Source organism: Somniosus microcephalus, unplaced genomic scaffold (genome assembly GCF_052327205.1).
Source record: "Somniosus microcephalus isolate GS21.2 unplaced genomic scaffold, FLI_Smic_1.0 unresolved_chr2, whole genome shotgun sequence".
Classification (NCBI taxonomy): Eukaryota; Metazoa; Chordata; class Chondrichthyes; order Squaliformes; family Somniosidae; genus Somniosus; species Somniosus microcephalus.
Genome location: NW_028225180.1, coordinates 63,120,947 through 63,145,935, shown reverse-complemented (window position 1 = coordinate 63,145,935; position 24,989 = coordinate 63,120,947). Strand labels below are relative to the sequence as shown.

The window sequence follows — 24,989 nt, the reverse complement described above, 5'->3', positions numbered from 1 at the left end:
GAAGACAGAACCAAAATATGTACTTAATTGTTCACCCATTTCTTTGTTCTCCATTATAAATTCCCCTGATTCTGACTGCAAGGGACCCATGCTTGACTTCACCAATCTTTTTCTCATCACATATCTATAAAAGCTTTTACAGTCGGTTTTTATGTTCCCGGCAAGCTGACGCTCATATTCTATTTTCCCTTTCTTAATTAATCCCTTTGTCCTCCTTTGTTGAATCCTAAACTGCTCCCAATCCTCAGGTTTACTGCTCTTTCTGGCCAATATATAGGTCCTCTCCTTGGATCTTATGCTATCCCTATTTTCCCTTGTTAGCCACAGTTGAGTCACCTTTCTTGTTTTATTTTAATGCCAAACTGGGATGAACAGATTCTGTAGTTCATCCATGCGGTCTTTGAATGTTTGCCATTGCCTATCCACCGTCAACCCTTTGTGTGACATTCCCCAATCAATCCTACCCAACTCGCGCATCAGACCATCATAGTTTCCTTTATTTAAATTCAGGACCCTAGTCGCTGAGACAACTAATTCATTCTCCATCTTAATGCAGTATTCGATCATATTATGATCGCTCTGAGGAAAAGGGCCTTGTACAACAAGGTTGCTAATTAATCCTTTCTCGTTACATAATACCCAGTCTAAGATGGCCTGATCTCTGGTTAGTTCCTCGACATATTGGTCCAGGAAACCATCCCGTAAACACTCCAGGAATTCCTCCTGCACAGTATTGTTACTATATTGGTTAGGCCAATCTAAATGTAAATTAAAGTCACCCATGATGACTGCTGTGCCCTTATTGCACGCTTCTCTAATTTCTTTTTTAATGCCATCCCCAACCTCCGCATTACTGTTTGGTGGTCTATATACCACTCCCACTAACATTTTCTGTCCCTTGATATTTCTCAGTTCTACCCATACAGATTCCACATCATCAGAGCTAATATCCTTCCTTACAATTGTGTTAATCCCTTCTTTAACCAGCAATACTACCCCACCTACCTTTCCTTTCTGCCTATCTTTCCTGAATATTGAATACCCCTGGATGTTGAGTTCCCAGCCTTGGCCACCCTGGAGCCATGTTGCTGTAATCAGAATCAAATCATATGTGTTTACCTCTATTTGCGCAGCTAATTCATCCACCTTATTACGAATGCTCCTCGCATTAAGACACAAAGCCTACAGGCTTATTTTTTTAATGCTCTTAGACCTATTAGAATTATTATTTACTGTGGCCATATTTGATTTAAACCGTTGATTTCTCTGACTGCCACTTTTGTTTTTCTCCTTCCTATCTTTGGCTTTTATTCTTGTTTCCCTTTCCTCTGTCCCCCTGCTCAGGTTCCCAACCCCCTGCCATTTTAGTTTAAACCCTCCCGCAGAGCACTAGCAAACACTCCCCCTAGGACATCGGTCCCAGCCCTGCCCAGGAGCAAACCGTCCGGTTTGAACTGGTCCCACCTCCCCCAGAACCGGTTCCAATGTCTCATGTTGGTTCACTCACCACCTGTCGCAGGCCCAGACTGGCAGTTATGTCCTTCAGGACTCAGCCAGCTTGTTCAGTGGTGGTGCTACCGAGCCCTCTTGGTGATGGACATTGAAGTCCCCCACCCAGAGTGTATTCTGTGCCCTTGGTACTCTCAGTGGTTATTCCAAGTGGTGTTCAACACGGAGGAGTACTGTTTCATCAGTGGAGGGAGGGCAGTAGGTGGTAATCAGCAGGAGGTTTTCTTGCCCATGCTTGACCTGAAGCCAGGAGACTTCATGGAGTCCGGAGTCAATGTTGAGAACTCGCAGGGCCATTCCTTCCTGACTTTATACTGTAACGATCAATAACATGTCATTCTATAGTGGACACTAGGTGGAGCCATAGAGCTGTATATAGCTGTATGTATAAGGCTACACTACCCAGCTGTATATATATTAAGACTACATTATCCATGAGGCACTAGGCTACCCACAAGGCAACAGTCAAGACGGCAACCTCCACACAGGAGCACACATGCTGCATCTCTACAGATACTGTACCTAGAGAACGTGTACTGAATAAATGACTAGCTAGAAGCTAGCTGTGTTCATAATAAGAATGTCTAGTTATTAATGAACATAACATGGTACCAGGGTGGTGAAGATCTGCTGAAAATTGCGAAAAGCGACATGGAGAATTTGAAGCCACCAGAGCATTTGAATCTCGAGGGAAATGTCGACTACAATTGGCGGATTCTTAAACAACAATTCGAACTCTACATTGCAGCCATCGGATTCGGTACAAAGCCAGACGCAAGGAAGATAGCGTTGCTGCTTATGGTTGCAGGCCCACAGGTGATAGAGGTATTTAATACATTTGTATTTAATCCAGAGTAGAACAGAGGAAAATTAGAAGATGTGCTAAAAAAAATTGATGCACAGTGCTCTCCCAAAAAGAATGAGACCTATGAAAGATACATCTTCTGTTCTCGGACACAGCAGCAAAATGAGACTTTTGATAGCTGTATAACAGATCTGAAACTGAAAGCACAGACATGTAATTTCTCTGAGCTCAAAGCATCCATTATTCGTGATCAGATTGTGTTTGGTATTCATGATAAGAAATTCAGAGAACGTCTGTTGAGAGAAACCGAACTAAATTTGGAAAATGCGGTGAACATATGCCAAGCCAGCGAGCTAGCTCGAAAGCACGCGAAGACTTTCAGTCAAATCAATAATGATGCGATTGTAATGAGTGATAATGCTGCTGTCGGTGCTGTGTCCTATAAGGGGAAGAAACATGGGCAGAACAGAAATGAAAAGCAATCGGAGGATGACATTTTTAATTGTAAACGCTGTGCTTACAAACATCAGTTAAGACAATGCCCAGCGTTTGCAAAAATGTGCACAAAGTGTAATGGAAAGGATCACTTTGCCAAACAATGCTTTTCAAAAGTAAAAACAACGAAAGGGCAACAAGTTAATGTGATTGAGGACACTGATTTAAGTGAGACATTTTTTGTAGGAATGGTGTCATGTGACGATATCAAAAAAGATACAGAAAATGTGCAGCCCTCAGAAATGGGCAATGCTGAACATAAAGTTAATGCAGTAAAAGAGGCCAAATGGATGATCCCAAACACAATCTCACACAGTCTGGTACTTACTCCAATTTCTGTATTTTACAGTCCGGGTTCCTCAGAGACGCAGACAGTTATTTCACTCCAGGATCTCCCAGTTTATTCACACTCAGGTCCAGACCCATCAGTGACCGGTTTGCATTGAGAGCGGAGGCGAGAACCCCGGCACCAGAATCTGTGAGACCGACATCATCCAGCCTGGGGATCAGAGAGAGAAATAACAGGAATCAGGGTAATTCCCCAGAGCTTATTTATAACACTATTACTGATACTAATAAAAATGTACAGTGTTTTTTAATAACTCTATTAATGTTCAGTGTCAGACATCCAGTTATTATAAACACCATCTCACACAGTCTTGTACTTACTGTAGTGTCTGTATTTTGCAGTCCGGGTTCCTCAGAGCTGCAGACAGCAGCTTCACTCCAGAATCTCCCAGTTTATTAAAACCCAGGTCCAGAACCGTCAGTGAACTGTTTGTGCTGAGAGCGGAGGCGAGATCCGCAGCACAAGAATCTGTGAGACTGACAGACCGTAGACTGGGGATCAGAGAAACAATAGGAATCCGAGTAAATCCCCAGAGCTTATTAATAACACTATTACTGATACTACTAATAATGCAGTGTTTATTAATAACACTATTACTAATACTGTTAAATAATGCTTAGTGTCAGACATCCAGTTATTATAAACACAATCTCAGAGTCTGGTACTTACTCCAGTTTCTGTATTGTACAGTCCGGGTTCCTCAGAGCTGCAGACAAGAGTTTTACTCCAGAATCTCCCAGGTTATTGTTCCCGAGTCTAAACACAAACAGAGAGAGAGAAACAAACTGAATCAAACCCCGGATCTAATATATGTTTCTCTCTGGGATATTACAGCAATCACTGAAGTATTTCAGGAAATTAATCACCCGGTTTCCCCCCCTGGACGGGTGCGGCCGGGGTCGGCACCGGGTCACGGCCCCGCTTTATGAAAAGACTTTCCACTGATTGGCTGGTTACAACCCGCCCAGCGAGTTTTCTGGCCAATTAGAGGAAGTGGGTCTGGTGACGTCATTCGACAACGCGTCAGCAGCCAGTATCCTTAAAGGTGCCATGAATAAATTTAGTTTGACATTTGTGCTATCAGTGTTCTACAGCAGTGAGGTGCTGCAAACACTGACAAGCACTGCACAAAGATGCAGGGCTGCACCCAGGTTTCCCATGACTGCTCCATATGCTTATGGAGGGAGCGACAGCACGCAAGGAGGTTCTCTTTACTTCCAATGAGCGGAAGAGAACTCCCCAGGACACCAACACAGCCTGGTTGCACATTGCATTGGAAGACACTGTGAAGGAACTCTACTATATATACTTTTAAGATAAATACACTATTTAACTTTTTTTTTAAAGAAACATGACAAGCTGGATTTGAAAATCCTACCTTCCGAAAGAATTCTGGCCTCATTGAGATAAGACAGTGGTTAACCCTGAAGAGTACCTTATAAGGAACTCTACCGTATAAATTCTTTAAAACATGACAAACTGGGTTTTGAAATTTGTAAACCTAACTATGAAAGCGCTATGAAAGAATTGAAGTAAGACAAGTTGTTGACCCTGAATAAGTAACCTTATTGAAGCAGAAGAATGGGTGGCCCTGAATAGGTAACCTTATTAAAACAAAGACAATGGTCGATGTATCGATTTGTATGTGGGTTCAACGACGACACATTCATGAAAGAGATGTATTTTTATCTAAAGTACGTTCAACTCAGTTAACAGCATTACAGGAGACACCATCTTAGATATCCATCTAAAACGAAAGTAAAACTAAACTGCTTGTCTCTCACATGCCCTCTGCTGGTCAGGCATAAGTAATCAATCAGTCAAACATGCTGGTAAGGCATCATAATCAAACAGGCAAATACCATCACTATTTGCTGATATCATTACATCTCCGTTTCTTAAAACAAAAGTATTTTACTTTTAACTAACAACATGTTTTCTTTGTATTAATCTGCATTTTAACTGTAACACTTAATGAACTTACATTATCATTATCATTATCAAGGTTTTTTAACTTTGCTTTGTGTGTTCACATGAAATATGTAAATACACTAGAAATTGAAGAAAGAATAAGATAACATTACTTCCTTCTATAACAATAGTCCTTAAATTTGCTCAATGAGTCTCTCAGGAGGCTTCACGTGTCTTGAGGATTTTCTGACTGATTGCCCTTGAATCTGAGTTGTTGCCTCCGATGATGATTTCTCAGCTGTGTGATTAGGTTGTTCAACAGTATCAGTCTTTTGACCTGATGTGTGATCAGGTTGTTCAACAGTATCAGTCTTTTGACCTACTGTGGCTGGTCCCCTGAGAAGATCTCGACGATTTCTTCGCAGAACAGCACCCTCATCTGTCTGAATGGTGTATGATCTTGGTTGAACTTCACTCAGAGCAATTCCCTTCTGAGTCCATATGTATGTTTTGTCTTTGAAACTTACTTGATCACCAGTGTGGAGTTCAGGTAGGTTTTGTGTTCCTCTGTCATAGTAGTAATTTTGCTTTTCTTTCTGTTGTTCTTTGAACTTCCTCACTTTCTCCCCCTCTTTTGTTTTCAGGAGGTTCTCCGGGATGGGTAGGTTTGACCTTAGCCGATGTCCCATAAGGAGTTGGGCTGGTGACATACCACACTCGAGCGACGTTCTGCGGTATACAAGCATGCTTTGGTAGAAGTCAGTTCCACCGTCTCTTGCCTTGTACATCAGTCTTTTCACTGTCTGGACCGATTTTTCCACTAGTCCATTGGACTGTGGATAGTGAGGACTTGACTTTGTGTGGACAAAGTCCCACTCTTTGGCAAAGTGTCGGAAACTTGCAATGCAAAACTGGGGTCCGTTGTCTGTGAAGACCTCGCTTGCCACGCCATGTCTGGAGAATATGGCTTTCATACATCTTATCACAGCATCTGCAGTGGTGGTGTACAGTCTACAAACCTCTGGATACCGGGAGTAATAGTCTGTGACTACAAGATAGTCCTTCCCTTGACATACGAATAGGTCAGCGCCTACCTTCTGGTAAGGTCTGGCTGGCGCTGGGTGTGGCTTTAGTGGTTCTACCGGATTGCTTGCTCGATATTTCAGGCATATTGTGCAGTTTGACACCTCATTTGTCACATCTTGGTTTGTCTCAGTCTTTATGAGCTCCATTTTTGCATCTGCTATGGGCAGTGCACTTGTGATCATGTCCACGTAGGCGTTCACTTTTTCATCCATTTTGGTGTTTGTGGGCTCTCTTGGGTCAACAGCTCTGGACAACGTGTCTGCTATATACATCAGCTTACCCGGTGTGTACGCAACATTCAGTGTTTAGCGTTGCAGCCTGATCATCATTCTTTGTATTCTAAGCGGACAGCTATTTAGTGGCTTTTGGAACAATGCAATCAAGGGCTTTTGGTCAGTCTCTACACTGATTACTTGTCCTGCCACAAACTGGTGAAATCTTTCACAGGCGTATGTGATGCTGAGCAGCTCCTTTTCTATTTGAGTATATCGCGTCTCCGCGTATGTCATTGAGCGCGATGCATATGCAATAGGTTGCCAGTAGTCATATTGTTGCAGAAGAACGGCACCGAGCCCACTCTGTGATGCATCTGATGATATCTTGATGGGTCTCGCTGGGTCATAAAACCTCAGAACTGGTTCCTCTGTGAGCAGTTTCTTTAGATCGCTCCATGACTTCTCACATGCTCATGATTCCATTCCCATTCTGTTTTCTTTTCAGTTTGTCTTCTCAGTGGCGCCATTTTTTCTGAGAGGTTGGATATGAATTTACCCATGTAGTTGATCATTCCATTAAACCTCTGCACATCCTTTTTGCATTGTGGCTTTGGCATATTCTCAATGGCGGACACCTTTCTGGGATCTGGTCTGATGCCCTCACTGCTAAGGATATCTCCCACGAATGTCAGTTCTGTCACCCCGAGCTGGCATTTCTCTCTATTCAGCTTCAGGTTTGTTTTCCTTGTTGCTTCCAGCACTTTTTTCAGTCTCTCGTCATGCTCAGTTCTCGTGGTTCCCCATACGATGATGTCATCCATTGATGTATCAACTCCCTCCAGGTGCTCATAGATCATATGGATACTTTTGTGATACACTTCATGAGCTGAGGCAATGCCAAATGGTAACCTTAGGAATCTGTATCTGCCAAATGGACTGTTGAACGTGCACAGTTTTGAACTTGCTTCGTCCAGTTTCATCTGCCAAAATCCTGATGATGCATCTAACTTGCTGATATACTTTGCATTTGCAAACTGTGACATGATTTACTCACGTGTAGGAAGCTTGAAGTGCTCTCTCTTTATTGCTCTGTTTAGATCTCTTGGATCCAGGCAAATTCTGAGCTTTCCATTCTTTTTGTCCACAACGACGAGGGAAGTCACCCACTCAGTTGGCTCATCTATCTTCTGAATCACGTTCAGGCTTTCCATGATCTTGATTAAAACCTCTTGAAAATGACATGAGGTAAGGTACATCTGCCCCTTGCACACATATGGCAAACTCCCAATAGCTATTGATGATGTAGCAGTAAGAATTTCAGTAGGTCAGCTAAAAGATGATTGGTGATAATTAACTTGGATCAACAGAAACCTTATGAAAAACAACTGAAAAAGAGTCTCGAATGAAATAATGAGACTCACTTTAATCGAGCAAAGCAATTCTCGACTACAGGGGCGGCTCTGTAGTCCTTCACTCTTTTGTACTAGGAGATTGAAGGTAACTGCGACCTTGATAAACTTGTCTACTCAGGATATCCATCAATTAAGAACTATAATACCGTAGCAAAGTTAAGATTTAAAAGTAAGATTTTCTGTTAAGAGTAAGATTGTATTTTTTCTCTTTTTAGAGCTGTTAATGTTGCGATTGGCTGATTCACCAACTGTGAATTGCATGTCAGTTTTTTTAATAAATCTCTATATTTTTAGAATTGTCTCAAGTCTTTTGTATCAATAACTCGCGAACCGAATCCCTGTACACTCTTTGGTGGAGAGTTATATATTTCTGAAGGAGATCTCCGGACCATTATAATATCCTGGAATTTATTGTCTGGCTAAACTTATTAAAAGTGCCATCTGGAGAACGGTAATATTCTCGGGTTGCTCCTTTCCTTTAGGGAGAGATAGACTGGACCTTTAGACCTAGTTAACCGTCTTTTGGATTCGGCTGCCTCAACCTTGAGTTGAAAGTGAACATCGGAGAAATACGCCTGATCCGGGATAACCCCAAAGGGGCTTGGACAAGTAAATATCCTTTCAACACAAGCAAGGATGTCATCAGGAGCACCAGGCTGCAGTGATGCAAACCTTTCAATGATCTCAGTAAATCATGAAACGTTACTGCAAAGCCACACTCAACTTCATCCTGCTTTACCACTCATCACATCCCCATCACTCTGCCTTCCCTACCCTATTCCTGCACATTCTTACTCACACCAACCTACCTTGCATCGCCACCCATCCCTCTCTATCTATCTACATTATCACAACCCCATCTTAATAGCCACCACTCACTTACCATCACCCTAGTCCAATCATACCAACTAACAACGCACAAGGGAAGGCACTTAATTGTTTTAGCCAATGTTCATGTGAATTTTCTGGTAATGTGCTGCCAAACATTGAAATCTTTCTTTTGAAAACTTTCCGTGTTTGGACACATCTGTGTGCACCTTTGGAAGTGGCCATGTGAGTTGCAGTGAATGGTGAGACATAACGGTATCCCCGCACTGCTGGTGACTGTGAAAGGAATGACCTGGGCGTTGTAGGGATGCTTTATGGTGTTGGCGTAGGTTGGTGCCAACCTGGTGCATCATGTGCCAGCCAGGGTGTACAGCATAGAAACATAGAAGATAGGAGCAGGAGTAGGACATTCGGCCCCTCGAGCCTGCTCCGCCATTCAATTGGATCATGGCTGATCATCCAATTTCAGTACCCGGTCCCTGCTTTCTCCCCATACCCCTTGATCCCTTTAGCCTTAAGAAATATATCCAACTCCTTCTTGATTATATTTAATGAATTGCCTTCTACTGCCTTCTGTGGTAGATAATTCCACAGGTTCACCACTCTCTGGGTGAAGAAATTCCTCCTCATTTCTGTCCTAAATGGCCTACCCCTTATCCTTAGACTGTGACCCCTGGTTCTGGACTCCCTGACCATCGGGAACATCCTTCCTGCATCTAGTCTGTCCAGTCCTGTCAGAATTTTATAAGTTTCAATGAGATCCCCTCTCATTCTTCTAAACTCCAGCGAGTAAAAGTCCAATCGTCCCAATCTCTCCTCATACGTCATTCCTGCCATCCCAGGTATCAGCCTGGTGAATCTTCGATGAACTCCTTCCATGGCAAGAACATCCTTCCTCAGATAAGGCGACCAAAACTGCACACAATACTCAAGATGTGGTCTCACCAAGGCCCTGCACAACTGCAGCAAGACATCCTTGTTCCTGTACTCAAACCCTCTCGCTACGAAGGCCAACATACCATTTGCCTTCTTAACCGCCTGCTGCACCTGCATGCTTACCTTCAGCGACTGGTGCACAAGGACACCCAGGTCTCATTGCACTTCCCCTTCTCCCAATCTATTGCCATTCAGATAATAATCTGCCTTCCTGTTTTTGCCACCAAAGTGGATAACCTCACATTTATCCACGTTATATTGCATCTGCCATGCTTTTGCCCAATCACCCAACCTGTGCAAATCATCCTGGAGTTTCTCGGCATCCTCCTCACAGCACATACGCCCACCCAGCTTTGTGTCGTCTGCAAATTTGGAGATATTACATCTAGTTCCCTTGTCTCGGTCATTAATATATATTGTGAATAGCTGGAGTCCTAGGACCGATCTCTGCCGTACCCCACTAGTCACTGCCTGCCACTCGGAAAAATACCCGTTTATTCCACCTCTTTGCTTTCTTTCTGCCAACCAGTCCTCTATCCAGGTCAATACCTGGCCCCCGATCCCATGTGCCTTAACTTTACACGCTAATCTCTTATGCTGGACCTTATCAAAAGCCTTCTGAAAGTCCAAATACAGCACATCCACTGGTTCTCCCTTATCTATTTTACCAGTTACATCCTCAAAAAATTCCAGTAGATTAGTCAAGCACGATTCACCTTTCGTAAATTAATGTTGACTTTGCCCGATCCTGTCACTGTTTTCCAAGTGCTCTGCTATTACATCTTTTATAATGGACTCTAGCATTTTCCCCACTACCTATGTCAGGCTTATCGGTCTATAATTCCCCGTTTTCTCTCTACCACCTTTTTTGAATAGTGGGGTAATATTAGCTACCCTCCAATCCATGGATACTGTTCCAGATTTAATCAAATGTTGGAAGATGATCAGCAATGCATCTACTATTTCTAGGGCCACTTCCTTAAGTACCCTAGGATGTAGATTATCAGGCCCTGGGGATTTATCCGCCTTCAATCCCATCAATTTCCCTAACACCATTTCCCTACAAATACCGATTTCTTTCAGTTCCTCCCTTTCGTCAGACCCTATGTTCCCTGACATCTCTGGCAGGTTATTTGTGTCCTCCTTTGTGAAGACAGAACCAAAATATGTATTTAATTGGTCTGCCATTTCTTTGTTCCCCATTAAAAATTCCCCTGATTCTGACTGCAAGGGACCTACGCTTGACTTCATCAATCTTTTTCTCTTCACATATCTATAAAAGCTTTTACAGTAATTTTTTATGTTCCCTGCAAGCTTACACTGATATTCAATTTTCCCCTTCTTAATTAATCCATTTGTCCTCCTTTGTTGGATCCTAAACTGCTCCCAATCCTCAGGTTTACTGCTTTTTCTGACCAATTTATATGTCCTCTCCTTGGATCTTATGCTATCCCTAATTTCCCTTGTTAGCCACGGTTGAGTCACCTTGTTTGTTTTATTTTTATGCCAAACTGGAATTAACAAATTCTGTAGCTCATCCATTCGTTCTCTGAATGTTTGCCATTGTCTATCCACTGTCAACCCTTTGAGTGACATTCCCCAATCAATCCTACCCAACTCACGCCTCAGACCATCGTAGTTTCCTTTATTTAAATTCAGGACCCGAGTCTCTGAGTCAACTACTTCATTTTCCATCTTAATGAAGAAATCGATCATATTATGATCGCTCCGACCCAAGGGGCCTCGTACAACAAGATTGCTAATTAATCCTTTCTCGTTACATAATACCCAGTCTAAGATGGCCTGATCTCTGTTTGGTTCCTTGACATATTGGTCCAGGAAACCATCCCGTAAACACTCCAGGAATTCCTCCTCCACAGTATTGTTACTAATTTGGTTAGCCCAATCTATATGTAGATTAAAGTCACCCATGATGACTGCTGTGCCCTTATTGCACGCTTCTCTAACTTCCCTTTTAATGCCTTCCCCAACCTCCACATTACTGTTTGGAGGCCTGTATACCACTCCCACTAACGTTTTCTGCCCCTTGGTATTTCTCAGTTCTACCCATACAGATTCCACATCATCAGAGCTAATATCCTTCCTTACAATTGTGTTAATCCCTTCTTTAACCAGCAATGCTACCCCACCCCCCTTTCCTTTTTGCCTATCTTACCTGAATATTGAATACCCCTGGATGTTGAGTTCCCAGCCTTGGCCACCCTGGAGCCATGTTTCCGTAATCCCAATCAAATCATATTCGTTTAACTCTATTTGCGCAGCTAATTCATCCACCTTATTACGAATGCTTATTTACTGTGGTCATATTTGATTTAAACCGTTGATTTCTCTGACTGCCACTTTTGTTTTTCTCCTTCCTATCTTTTGCTTTTATCCTTGTTTCCCTTTCCTCTGTCTCCCTGCTCAGGTTCCCAAACCCCTGCCATTTTAGTTTAAACCCTCCCCCAGAGCACTAGCAAACACTCCCCCTAGGACATCGGTCCCGGCCCTGCCCAGGTGCAAACCGTCCGGTTTGAACTGGCCCCACCTCCCCCAGAACCGGTTGCAATATCCCAGGAATTTGAATCCCTCCCCCTCGCACCATTCCTCTAGCCATGTATTCATCTGGAATATCCTTCTATGTCTACTTTGACTAGCACGTGGCACTGGTAGCAATCCTGAGATTACTACCTTTGAGGTCCTATTTTTAATTTACTTCCTAACTCCCTATATTCAGCTTTTAGGACCTCATCCTGTTTTTTTACCTATATCGTTGGTACCTATATGCACCACGACAACGGGCTGTTCACCCTCCCCTTCCAAAATGTTCTGCAGCCGCTCTGAGACATCCTTGACCCTTGCACCAGGGAGGCAACACACCATCCTGGAGTCTCGTTTGCGGCTGCAGAAACGCCTATCTATTCCCCTTACAATAGAATCCCCTATTACTGTAGCTCTACCCCTCTTTTTCCTTCCTCCCTGGTGCCAGGAAGTTGGCTGCTGCTGCCTTCCCCTGATAAGCCATCCCCCCCAACAGTATCCAAAGCGGTATATCTGTTTGAGGGGGGATGACCCCAGGGGACTCCTGTACTACCTGCCTGCGCCTATTACTCTGCCTGGCGGTCATCCATTCCCTTTCTGCCTGTGCAACCTTTACCTGCGGTGTGACCAACTGGTTAAATGTGCTATCCACGACGTCCTCAGCCTCGCCAATGCTCCAGTATGCATCCATCCACAGCTCCAGCGCTGCAATGCGGTCTGCCAGTAGCTGCAGCTGGATACACTTCCTGCACACAGTCGCCAGGGATACAGGAAGTGTCCCTCTGTTCCCACATAGTGCAGGAGGTGCATACCACAGGGCCGCGCTGTCCTGACATGACTTACCCTTTAATTAATTCAAATTAAATCAAATCAATACCACCAATTAAATGATATACTCAATGGCCCTCGTTTACAAACTGTTCCCGCTACACCACAGAGACCCTAGAAACGATAAAACACAAAATTTAAGCTTGTAAGTGAAGTAAATCTGGCTCTGGTGAGGCCATCCCTGGCGTCTCAGGCAGCAATGTGATTGGGTACTGATGCCCTGTGTGGCAAAGGTTGCTGCTGGTGTGCCTGGTACTGATGGTGTTCTGGCAGATCATTGTCAGATTCTGAGAACAAAGGTGAGGCAGCATAAGCCATACCCATTCTGATGTAACAGATGGCAGGTGAACTTGAGATGACAGAAGCAATCTGTCAATGATGAGAGATGTTGTTCCAATGAAGTGACAGTAGATAGGGAGCTTGCTCCAAACATTTGCAGCCTGCATAAATCTCAATCTGTCTTCCAGATGCAGTAAGCAACAGTTTCTGAGCTTGGAAAGTGAACGGCTGTGGGATGGGAGCTTTTATGCAGGTACAGCAAGCAATTAGGAAAGCAAATGGTATGTTGGCCTTTATGACAAGAGGATTTGAGTATAAGAATAAAGACGTCTTACTGCAATTATATAGGGCCCTGGTGAGACCACACCTGGAATACAGTTTTGGTCTCCTTACCTAAGGAAGGATATATTTGCCATAGAGGGAGTACAACGAAGGTTCAGCAGACTGGTTCCTGGGATGGGGGGATTGTCCTTTCAGGACAGATTGAGTAGACTAGTCCTATATTCTCTCGAGTTTAGAAGAGCAAGATTGACCTCATTGAAACATACAATTCTTACAGGGCTTGACAGGGTAGATGCAGGGAGGATGTTTCCCCTGGCTGGGGAGTCTAGAACCAGGGGTTATAGTCTCAGAATAAGCAGTCGGCTATTTTGGACTGAGATTAGGAGAAATTTCTTCACTCAGGTGTGTGAAAATTTGGAATTCTCTACACCAGGGGTTTGTGGAGGCTCAGGCATTGAGTATATTCAACATATGAACATAACATAAGAAATAAAAGCAGGAATAGGCGACTTGGCCCCTCGAGCCTGCTCCGCCATTCAATACGATCATGGCTGATCTTGTGCTTCAAGCCACTTCCCTGCCGGCTCCCCATAACTCTTCAGTCCCTTGTCTTGCAAAAATCTGTCTATCTCCACCTTAAATGTATTTAATGACCCAGCCTCCACGGCTCTCTGGGGCAGAGAATTCCACAAATTTACGACCCTGAGAGAAGAAATTCCTCCTCATCTCAGTTATAAAAGGGCGATCCTTTATTCTGAAACGATGCCCCCTAGTTCTAGATTTCCCCACGAGGAGAAACATCCTCTCTGCATCTACCTTGTCGAGCCCCCTCAGTATCTTATATATTTCCAATAAGATCACCTCGCATTCTTCTAAATTCCAATGAGTATAGGCCTAACCTGCTCAACCTTTCTTCATAAATCAACCCCCTCTTGCGGGAATTAACCTAGTGAATCGTCTCTGAACTGCCTCCAATGCAAGTATATCCTTCCTTAAATAAGGAGATCAAAACTGTTTGCAGTACTCAAGGTATGGTCTCACCAATACCCTGTACAGTTGTAGCTGGACTTCCCTGCTTTTATACTCCAACCCTCTTGCAATAAAGGCCAACATTCCATTTGCCTTTTTGATTACTTTTATACCTGCCTGCTAACTTTTTGTGTTTGATGCACTAGGAACCCGAGGTCCCTCTGAACTGCAGCATTATGTAATCTCTCTCCAATTAAGTAATAATTTGCTTTTTAATTTTTTCTGTCACGTTGGATAACTTCGCAATTTCCCACATTATACTCTATCTGCCAAATGTTTGTCCACTTAATTAGCCTGTATATATCCCTTTGCAGATTCCTGGAGTCCTCTGCACAACTTGCTTACCCACCCATCCTTGTATCATCCACAAAATTCGCTACATTACACTCAGTCCCTTCATCGAAGTCATTAATGTAGATTGTAAATAGTTGAGGCTCCAGCACTGATCCCTGTGGCACCCCACAAGTTACCGTTTGCCAAGCGGAAAATTATCCATTAATCCCGGCTCTCTGCTTTCTGTTAATTAGCCAATTTTCTATCCATGCTAATATATTACCCCCAACTCTGTGAACTCTTATCGTATGCAGTAAACTTTTATGTGGCACCTTATCGAATGCCTTCTGGCAATCTAATTACATCACATCCATTGGCTCACCTTTGTCCACCCTGCTCGTTACATCCTTAAAGAACTTCAGCAAATTTGTTAAACATGATTTCCCTTTCATAAAACCATGCTGACTCTGCTTGACTGCATTATGATTTCCCAAATGCCCTGCTACTGCTTCCTTAATGAAGGATTCCAGCATTTTCCCAACGACAGATGTTAGGCTAACTGGTCTATAGTTTCCTGCTTTCTGTCTCCCTCCTTTCTTAAATAGCAGTGTTACATTTGCGGTTTTCCAATCCGCTGAGACCTCACCAGATTCCAGGGAATTTTGGAATATTGCAACTAATGCATCCACTATGTCTGCAGCCACTAATTTTAAGACACTGGGATGCAGGCCATCTGGTCCAGGGGACTTGTCTTTTAGTCCCATTATTTTACCAAGTACTTTTTCCTTAGTGATTGTCTTTAGTTCCCCTCTCCCTGTGGCCCCTTGATTATCCATTATTGAGATGTTGTAAGTGTCTTCTACCGAGAAGACAGATACAAAATATTTGTTCAGAGTCTCTGCCATTTCCCAGTTCCCCATTATAAATTCCCCAGTCTCATCCTCTAAGGGACCAATGTTTACTTTAGCTACTCTCTGCCTGTATATGTATAGCAGCTCTTACTATCTGTTTTAATATTTCTTGCAAGTTTACTCTCATAATTCATCTTCTCTTTTTTTTAGTCATCAAGACAGAGATCGATAGATTTTGAATATTAAGGGCATCAAGGGATATGGGAATAGTTCAGGAAAGTGGAGAGGAGGAAGATGATCAGCCATGATCTTCTTGAATGGTGGAGCAGGCTCGAAGGGCCAAATGGCCTCCTCCTGCTTCTATTTCTTATGTTCTTATTTCCAGCTGTCAAGTAATGAGTTGATTCTATGGCCATTCAACTCCTGCCCTGCTTACGTGACGTGATCCCCGAGCAGCGTGAACCCATGAGTGACCTGGTAAACACTGAAGTTGAGCTGAAAATAGCTGTTAATGCTTTGGGTCATAAAGACCTGAATTGGCTCCCCTGTCGCTGCACGTCGGGTCTGCTCAGAGCTGACAGATCCGTCATTTGGGAAAGGCTAGTGGCGGCATGCTGACAGCGGGGTCACGACCCGCTGGGGAAAAAATCCAGTTTCCAACCCGACCCGCCACCAATCGCGCCCGCTGACCCCCCTGCAAAATTCCCCCCGAACCTGTCACAAGGAATGAATCTCACTCTGTCCAACTCCCCATATATTCAGGGACTGTTAGTAAATGCATTTATTAAATAAAGTGCTGTCTGTGTGAAGCCCTTAAATGTCCCTCAGTCCGGTCTCATTCCCTGATGATCAGAATTACTCTCCTGGAGCTCAGTGATCGGCCGCGTTATGTTAGGAGAAACTTGTCTCATTTCTGTTGCCCCCTTAAATCCCGGATTTTACGGGAATGGGGCAATTTTCCCAGAATTAAATGATAAAGCAGTGATTCCCTGTATTTTATAGTCTGTGCATTATATTAATCTGTATAATATCTCGGGGGAGTTATATTGTGGAACGGCGCTAACTGCTACCGTAAAATCCGTCCCCCAGGATTTTATGTATCAAGAAGAGTTTATTCTGTCCCGTTACAATTTTAAATGTCCCTGAGCCCCTAGTTTATAGGGGACGGGAGTCTCTCACTTTATTCCCATTAAACTGGCTCTACATTTATTTCAGGTGTAGCTAGCCCGACAGTTTTTGGGGAATATTGAAAGTTCCCTCCCCGAACGGGGCCTCACACACACGGGGCGGATAATGGAGAATTCCCGGGTTCACTGCTCCAGGTTTACCCAGGAGCCGCCCGGTGTGTGTGAGGCCCGTATGATCCCCGGTGTGTGTCTGTACTCCGGGGCTAATACCCCACAACACGTTAGATTGGAACCTTTTTACCGTCAGATTTAAGATCCTGAATATCAATCTTTACTCAATAATTCTAAACATTTACAGCTGAAAGAATTCCAGATTCCCCAATATTTCCCTGAGACAAGACACACCCTGCACAGTATTGGAGTAAATATCTAACTGTTAGTGATTTAAACTCGGGTTTCTGTCCTGTTTCCAGTTAAAATATTTTGAATTAACTTTATCTTTATTGCCGGATTATATTTTATTTTTAAATTCCGCTGTCCAATCTTATTAAATATGATTTATTGTAATTAAATTATCAGATTCTCAGTGACCTGTATTTGCTGATCTGATAAAGACTGTAAAATCCTTACTTGTTCACAAGGATCCATTTTTGTTTCTCCAGTCCTTAGGGAATTACTGACCGATCCTCTTATTATTGATCATATTTGTGTTGAATCTGCTTCTCTCTGGTTTAACTGAACTGCTTGTTTACCTTCATTATGGAAAAAAACACAATCCGTGACTGTTCTACAATTCACCCAACATTGAGAGACAAATAAACAGTTACCTCAACTCCCGGCATTTGTGCAGTGCGGGTCCCAGCCGCTGGAGACCCTCACACTGAATGTAGCTTTCCCGCAGATCGAGGTGTTATATTGTATCACAGAGTCCAATGACATGAGACAGGACTGCACAGTCAATCGGGGTCAATGACAATCCACGAAATGTAACTGATTCCACAGATCCCACTGTGATCCGAGCCAGTGCTTTGTTCTGAGACTCAAACAGGTAGTGGAATCTGTTCAGGAGGTTCCTTTTACCAGTTTCACTCTCCGTGTTCCCAATCTGTCCTTCAATCTTCTCCTTCACCCAGTCAATCACTCGGCAGGTGGTTTGATGAAGAAGTGGACCCAGAAACTCCTCCAGGGGCCGAGCTGAGTGTGGGGAGGAGAGACCAGCAACAAAACGGAGAAATATCTCAAATCGCCCATCTTCCTTGCTGTGGGATTCTCTGAGGAGTTTCAGGATGTCCCCGGGATCTGGAGTCAGGAATTGTGAGAGTGCGGCTACAAACTCTTGGATGGTGAGGTGCGGGAATGTGTACACCACGCTCTGGGCAGAATTATCTCTCTCCAAAAGTTCCACCATGAATCCAGACAAGAACTGGGAAGGTTGCAGATTGTACTTGATCAAATCTCCATTTCTAAACACAACCTTCTTCTCGGAGAATCCTGTGAAGGCCATCTCACCAAGCTTCAGTAACACATCACGGGGGCTTTCAATCTCTCGGCCATGGTTTTTCAGAATGTTGTAAATATAGTAGGAATATAGTTGGGTGATGGTCTTGGGAACTCGCTGCTGATTCCTGTCTCTTTGTGTAAAGAAGGGGCCCAGTGACAGACCGAGGATCCAGCAGTAGGAAGGGTTGTAGCACAAGGTGTACAGGATCTCATTCTCCTCCACGTGTTTGAAAACAGCTGTTGCCACAGTCTGATCTTCAAAAAACTTGTTGAAATATTCCTTCCGCTCTTCACCATCAAATCCCAGGATTTCAGCCCAGACACTGATCTCAGCCTTTTCCAATAAATGTAATGCAGTGGGGCGGCTGGTCACTAGCACTGAACATCCTGGGAGCAGCTTGTGCTGTATTAAATTATACACAATGTCAGACACTTCACACCAGCATTCGGGATCTGTGCACATGTGCTGAGGTTCTGTATTTCTCCGATTGTCAGCAAAATCGATCCTGTCCTTGAATTCATCCAAACCATCGAATATAAACAGAAATACCTCTGGGTTCTTCCAGAGCTCTCCCGGAATATTCCCAAAGTAAGGATAGAGATCCAGTATCAGATTCCTCAGGTTTATCCTACAGTCAATAGCGTTCAAATCCCGGAATTTAAAACTGAAAACAAATTGAAAGTGTGAGTATATTTTCCCAGTGGCCCAGTCATGAACAATCTTTTGTACCATTGTTGTTTTTCCAATCCCCAGGACTCCGCTCACTGCCCCTGAACTCCCAGAATTGGATTTTCTCTGGGAAAAACAGCTCTGGAACAATTGATCAGTTCGGATTTTTTCCAGTTCTCTCTGGAGATGTTTCTCTCTCCACTCTTCATGGTCTCGGCCTCTTGCCAGCAGTTCATGTTCTACAAGTGTCCGATCTCGAACAGTTGAAATGACCGTTAGCTCAGCATATCGATCAACCAGCTGGAAAACCTTAACCTTCTCCTTTATAGGATAGTGTTCACTCTCAGTGTCTCAGTTTGTACCCGGAGTGTGTCCTTGTGTTTCTGTTGAACATCTTCAATTAGAACAGAGAGAAAGTGGTTTCAGTGTTAGTTATATTGACAAAGAAGGCTCAGATATACTGCTCTGCTTTTCAGTAAAATGTGACACGAACTATTTCGAAATTTTAATCGTAGACAGTTAGAAAATCAAAACAGTTCATGTGAATCTTGGTTGACGGGAAATTTCTGTGAGCAGTTTCAAATCTACATGGGAACTAACATGGCGAGCTGGGTGAAGGTGAAATGTTGCCTCTGATGGTGAATACTATCAGTCGCACAATGTACTGCAGACATCTCATTACAAATCCACAGGTGATTCTGGTTACATGGCTGCAGTGGTTATAATGGAACAATGATTTAACCTCCACCCCGCAGAGCTGAGCTTAAAACAAATTGCAAATCGGGAAATGGGCAGCACTGAGAGAGGGACAGGCTCACAATGTACTGATTGGGCAGCACTGAGAGAGGGGCAAGTCACAATGTATATTAATGATCTGGACGAGGGAATTGGATGTAGTATCTCCAAATTTGCAGACAATACAAAGCTGGGTGGGAGGGTGTGCTGTGAGGAGGATGTCGTGAAACTCCAGTATGATTTGGACAGGTTGGGTGATTGGGCAGAAACATGGCAAATGCACTCTAATGTGGATAAATGTGAGGTTATCCACTTTGGTGGCAAAAACAGGAAGGCAGATTATTATTTGAATGGCAATAGATTGGGAGAAGGGGAAGTGCAAAGAGACCTGGGTGTCCTTATGCACCAGTCGCTGAAGGTAAGCATGCAGGTGCAGCAGGCGGTTAAGAAGGCAAATGGTAGGTTGGCCTTCGTAGCAAGAGGGTTCGAGTACAGGAACAAGGATGTCTTCCTGCAGTTGTACAGGGCCTTGGAGAGACCGTGCCTTGAGTATTGTGTGCAATTTTGGTCGCCTTATCTGAGGCAGGATGTTCTTGCCATGGAAGGAGTGCAGTGAAGTTTCACCAGGCTGATACCTGGGATGGCAGGAATGACGTATGAGGAGAGATTGGGATTGTACTCACTGGAGTTTAGAAGATTGAGAGGGGATCTCATTCAAACCTATAAAATTCTGTCAGGCCTGGACAGACTAGATGCAGGAAGGATGTTCCCAATGGCCGGGGAGTCCAGAACTAGGGGTCATAGTCCAAGGATAAGGGGTAAGCCATTTAAGACTGAGATGAGGAGGAATTTCTTCACCCAGAGAGTGGTGAACCTGTGGAATTCTCTGCCACAGAAGGCAGTGGAGGCCAATTCATTAAATATATTCAAGAAGGAGTTGGATATATTTCTTAAGGCTAAAGGGATCAAGGGATATGGGGAGAAGGCAGGGATCGGGTACTGAATTTGTATGATCAGCCATGATCTCATTGAATGGCGGAGCAGGCTCGAGGGGCCGAATGGCCTACTCCTGCTCCTATCTTCTATGTTTCTATATGTTTCTATATGCAGCATGGCGAGAGCGACAGCAATGTACTGATGATCCCCAATTATTTGATCAAGTCTTGGGTGAGTTCTTGTGGAATTCTATACATTTCCGGTTAACATGTCGCAGGGAAATTTTAATATTATTGTGAAGGTAAAAAGAGCATTAACAACAACAATTTGAATTGACATAGCTGCTTTAACTTAGTACAAACGTCCCAAGAGGCTTAGCAGGAGCATTATCAGATAAAATGAAACACGGAGCCAAATAAAGAGATATTGGATCGGGTGACCAAAAGCCTGGTAAAAGAGGTCGAATTTTAAGGGTGAACAGGCAATAAGTAGAGGCGAATAGGGTTGGAGAGGGAATGCCAGAGTTCAGGGCCGAGGCTACTGAGAACACAGCCGGCAATAGTGGAGAGGTGAAAATCAGGGATGCACAATGTTCAAAATTGAGGAGTGCGGAGATCTCGGAGGGTTGTAGGCCTGGAGCAGATTGCAGAGATAGGGATGGGTGAGGTCATGGAGGGATGGAAAACAAGGATGATAATTTTAAAATTTGCCAGACCGGGAACCAAAGTAGTTCAGCAAGCACATGGGCGATGGATGAACAGGACTTGCTGCGAGTTCCGATAGGTACAGCAGAGTTTTGGATAAGCTCAAATTTAGAGAGTGTGGAACATGGTTGGTTGGCCATCCTTAGTGTGTTGGAATCATTGAGACTGGAGATAACAAAGGCATAGATGAGGATTTCAGCATTAGATGGGCTGAGGCAGGGGAGCAGACAGCGAATGTTACAGGGGTGGAAGTAGGTGGTCTTGTTGATGGAGAGAGTATGGGAGCGAAAGGTCAGCTCAGGATTTAATAGGATGCATTGGTTACAAACAGTCTGGTCATGACTCACACAGTTGCCAGGGAGAGGGATGGAGTCCGTGGCTAGGGTATGGAGTTTGTGGCCGCGACCAAAGATAATGGCTTTGGTTTTCACAATATTTAACAGGGGGGAAGCGACTGCTCAGCTAATACTGGATGTTGGACAAGCTGCGTGACGCATCAGAAACAGTGCAAGGCCTGAGAGAGATGGTGGTGCGGGAGAACTGAGTCTCTTCAGTGGAATCTGACACTTTGTTTTCGGATGATGTCGCCAAGGAACAGATTGTAGATCATAAATAGGAGGTGGTCAAGGATATATCCTTGGGGGATACCAGAGGTAACAGTGCGGGAGCGGATAGAGAAAAACGTGCAGGAGATTCGATTCTCTTGCTACGATTGGATGAATCATAGTCATAGAGTCATAACGGCACAGTTGGAGTCCATTCGGCCCATCGAATCCATGTCGGCTCTCTGTAGAGCAATCCAGTTAGTCCCATTCCCCCACTCTATCCCCATAGCCCTGCAAGTTTATTTGCCCCAAGTGCCTATCCAGTCTCCCTTTAAAAACAGCGAGTGTATCTGCTTCCACCACTTCCGTCAGCAGCGAGTTCCAGGTCCTCACCACTTGCTGCGTAAAAACGTTTCTCCTCACATCCCCCCTGTATCTCTCGCACAAAACCTTAAATCTGTGTCCCCTAGTCCTTGTACCATCAAATAGTAGGAACAGCCTTTCCCCGCCTAGCCTATCCAAACCCATCATAATCTTGTACAACTCTATCAAATCACCCCTCAACCTCCTTTGCGCTATTGAAAACAAATCCAGTTTCTCCAACCTGTCCTTGTAGCCAAGATCCCCCATCCCCAGAACCATTCTGGTAAATCTCCTCTGTACCCTCTCAAGGGCCTTCACATCCTTCCTAAAGTGTGGTGACCAGAACTGGATGCAATATTCCAGTTGTGATCTAACCAGCACGTTATAAAGGTTCAGCATAACTTCTCCACTTTTGTACTCAATACCTCTATTTATGAAGCCGAAGATCCCATATGCTCTTCTAACCACTCTCTCAATATGACCCGCCACCTTCAGGGACCTTTGCACATGAACTCCCAGGGCCCTCTGTCCCTGCACACTCTTTAAAACTGTGCCATCATGTGTATATTGCCTCCCCCTTTCCTTATGCCAAAATGCATCACCTCACACTTCTCGGTTTTAAATTCCATCCGCCACTTGTCTGCTAGCCTTTCTATTTCCTGTTGTCATCAACTGGTATCATCCTCACTGTTTGCCACACCCCCAAGTTAGGTGTCATCAGCAAATATTTATATATATATATGCCAGACGGCTAATTGTTCTTGTAGCTCACCAACCTTATACATCACACTTTGTGCGGTTACATACATGCATTCTAAACCCATTTTTGAATTTTTTGTAGTGTTTCTTGGTCTGCTCCTATCTAATATGGTTTTACTTCCGCCTCCAGTACTACTTTCTTCACTAGTACTATGCAGCACACTCACTCTTTCATGCACATTATTCCTCCTTTCTACTCCCTTATGCTGGTGCCCATGAAATTTAATCCGCCTGGCTTGTACAGGTCCCACCTTCCCCAGAAACGCTCCCAATGCCTCAGGAATCTAAGACACTCCCTTCTGCACCATCTGCCCAGCCAGGCATTCAGCTGTTCTAGCCTCCTATTCCTGTACTCACTAGCCTGTGACACCGGGAGTAATCCGGAGATTACTGCCTTTGAGGTCCCGCGTTTAATCTCTCTCCTAGCTCCCTAAACTCTGCCTGCAGGACCTCATTCCTCTTTCTGCCTATGTCGTTGGTATCAATATGGACAACGACCTCTGGCTGTTCACCCTCCCTCCTCAGAGTGTCCTGCAGCCGCTCAGTGACATTCTTGATCCTGGCACTAGGGACGCAACATACCATCCTGGAGTCACTTCTACGGCTGCAGAAACGCCTGTCTGCTCCCCCAGCTATCGAATCCCCTACCACTATTGGTCTTCCACTCTTTCCTCTCCCTTCCACCCCGTGCAGCTGAACCACCAGTGGTGCTGTGAACCTAACTCTGTCTGTATTCCCCAGAGGAACCATCGCACTCACCCGTACGCAGAACAGAATACTGGTTGGAGAGCGAGATGCACTCTGGGGACTCCTGCACTACCTGCTTGGTTCTCCTCTTCTGTCTGGCGGTCACCCATTCCCTCTCTGGCGGCACACTCAAGCTGTGGGGTGACAACCTCCAGAAATGTGCTATCCATGTAACGCTGAGCCTCGCGGATGCACCGCAGTGACCCCAGCTGCCACGGAAGCTCTGAAACACGGATCTCAACCTGCCATAGCTGGTGACACTTCCTGCACACATGGTCGTCCAGGCTACGTGAAGTGTCCAGGACATCCCACATGGCACAGGATGAGCACTCCACGGGACCTAGCTGCCCTGCCATTCTTCTATTTAATAGACTAGGAATGGAATGGAATTAAGAAAGATGATTAAGGGCATCAGGAATTTTCGATGAGGAAAGGTCGAGGAAATGGGATTAGTTTCTTTTACTGAAGCGACGTCAGGGTCTTGTAATTGAAGTTGTCTGATTTTTAATGGAATTAACAACATTGCTGCAGGAACAGGCTCATGGAGAAGAGAATCAGGTACTAATAGTAAAGGTACAATTAGGAGGTAAGGATTAATATGGAATTGAGTTAAATTATTTCACCGAAAGGGTAATAGAATAGGGGATCAAGTTACCAGGGAAGGGCATTTGGGGCAGTGTAAATGGGACCGAGAGACAATTAGATGGGTTTGTGCAGACACTGAACAGATGGGCAGGTGAGATCTTCACTGTTACAGAGTCCAACACCACCTTCAGTGTGCCAGTGCAGCCTTTGGTCGCCTGAGGAAGAGTGTGTTTGAAGACTAGGACCTCAAACCCAGCACTAAGCTCATGGTCTACAGGGCAGCAGTGATACCCGCCCTGCTGTATGCCTCAGAGACATGAACCGTATACAGCAGGCATCTCAAAGCACTGGAGACGTACCACCAACGCTGCCTCCGCAAGATTCTGCAAATCCATTGGCAGGATATGTGCACCAACGTCAGTGTTCTCGCTCAGGCCACCATCCCCAGCATCAAAGCTTTGACCACGCTTGAGCAGCTCCGATGGACGGGTCACATTGTCCACATGCCTGATACGAGACTCCCAAAACAAGCACTCTACTCGGAGCTCCGACAGGGCAAGAGTGCACCAGGTGGGCAGAGGAAACACTTCAAGGAAACCCTCAAAGCCTCCTTGAAAAAGTGCAACATCCCCACCGACACCTGTGAATCCCTGGCCCATGACCGCACAAAGTGGAGGTGAAGCATCCGG

General features: G+C 44.4%; 1 pseudogene across 1 annotated transcript in view; it reads right to left on the bottom strand.

Moving 5' to 3' along the window:
• Positions 1 to 24,989, bottom strand: part of LOC147092727 (NACHT, LRR and PYD domains-containing protein 3-like) — a 1,209,123-nt pseudogene that overhangs the window by 1,146,805 nt on the left and 37,329 nt on the right. The window contains exons 5-8 of the transcript XR_015075069.1: positions 17,584 to 19,320; positions 3,828 to 3,914; positions 3,479 to 3,649; positions 3,138 to 3,308 (exon numbers count right to left, since the gene is read on the bottom strand). The product of XR_015075069.1 is annotated as an NACHT, LRR and PYD domains-containing protein 3-like (transcript). The remainder of the gene's footprint in view (positions 1 to 3,137; positions 3,309 to 3,478; positions 3,650 to 3,827; positions 3,915 to 17,583; positions 19,321 to 24,989) is intronic.